Source organism: Ovis canadensis, chromosome 9 (assembly GCF_042477335.2).
Source record: "Ovis canadensis isolate MfBH-ARS-UI-01 breed Bighorn chromosome 9, ARS-UI_OviCan_v2, whole genome shotgun sequence".
In the NCBI taxonomy this organism is placed as follows: Eukaryota; Metazoa; Chordata; class Mammalia; order Artiodactyla; family Bovidae; genus Ovis; species Ovis canadensis.
The window spans coordinates 56,759,368-56,760,700 of NC_091253.1; the positions used below are offsets into that span (position 1 = coordinate 56,759,368).

At 41.9% G+C, this 1,333-nt stretch overlaps 1 non-coding gene across 1 annotated transcript; it reads right to left on the reverse strand.

The window, feature by feature from the left end:
- Positions 1-688: 688 nt before the first annotated feature.
- On the reverse strand, positions 689-761 carry TRNAG-CCC (transfer RNA glycine (anticodon CCC)). Its single transcript has one exon. It is a non-coding gene; the product is annotated as a tRNA-Gly (tRNA).
- Positions 762-1,333: the final 572 nt, after the last annotated feature.

The following is a 1,333-nucleotide window of genomic DNA, read 5'->3' on the forward strand; positions in this document are numbered from 1 at the left end:
ACTGGAAATTATCTATTTTATTATCTGATGTATTTATTGAATGGACTTTTATGTTCTCTCTTTAGTTTCAAAGTATTTCCATTTCACATCAAATTAGCTGCTTTATAAAATTCACATGGCACTGCTTTTTATGTCCATTTCAATTATAAGCTTTTATTGGGAATCCATGAGGTGAAAGCAATGGCCATCAATATGATCCAACATGCAGTGTTCACAACTCTTAAGCTAGCCTGATTCTTTTTTTTTTTTTTCCCTCAAAGCACAGCTTGCAGGCTTGCAGGATCTCAATTCCCCAACCAGGTATTGAATCCAGACCCTTAGCATTAAAAGGTCGAGTTCTAACCACTGGACCTTCAGGGAACTCCCTGAACTAGCCTGATCCTTAATGTATCACAATAATTTCTTCCCAGGATCAGTAGGCTCCGTGATCTTCAACTAACGCTTTCCTGTTTCATTCTCACTGTCATAGAAGCCATCAGGGCAGAAGACTTGAATCCTTTAAGAGCATAAACTGGCACCACACTTGAGTTTTTCCTTTGCTTGGGCTCTCAAAGGACCCTGGGACCTGCAGATGGAATCTTCTGGTTTTGAACATTTTTAAAATTTATTTTCATTTATTTATTCATTTGGCTGTGCTGAGTCTTAGTTGTGGTATCTGGGATTTTTATTTGCAGCATGTGGGTTCTAGTTCCCTGACCAGGGATCGAACCTGGGCCCCCTGCACTGGGAGTGCAGAGTCTTAGCCACTGGACCACCAGGGAAGTCCCTGATTTTGAATTTTGCCCAACTAGCCACATACACACACACTCTGCAGAGGTAGACAAAGAATCATAACCAGAATCATCTCCTTCCTACAGAATAGACAATAAGGGTTTAATATTCAGTAACAGAAGGTTCTTCTTAGGACCAAACCAGATCTTTTCATGAGCTCTATTTCAGAATACAAATCTTAGGTCGCTGAAGCAGTATTGCAATCAACGATGTCCTTGTGGCTAAGAATGTAGATTTTAGGGACTTCCCTGGTGGCGGCCCAGTGGCTAAGAGTCCAGGCTCCCAATGCAGGGGGTCTGGGTTTGATCCTTGGTCAGGGAACTAGACCCCATATGCCACAGCTGAGAGTTCACACGTTGCAACTAAAGATCCTGTGTGTCGAAACCAAGACCCAGTGCAGCCAAATAAAGTAAATAAATAAATATCTTTACAAAAAAATGTAGATTTTACACACCTGGTGTCAACCGACTATTACAGAACCCTGTACCACAGAAGGTCAGAATGCACTAAGTAGGTGTTGAATCATCGACCAGCCTTGCTCCCCCATAGACATGCAAACCAG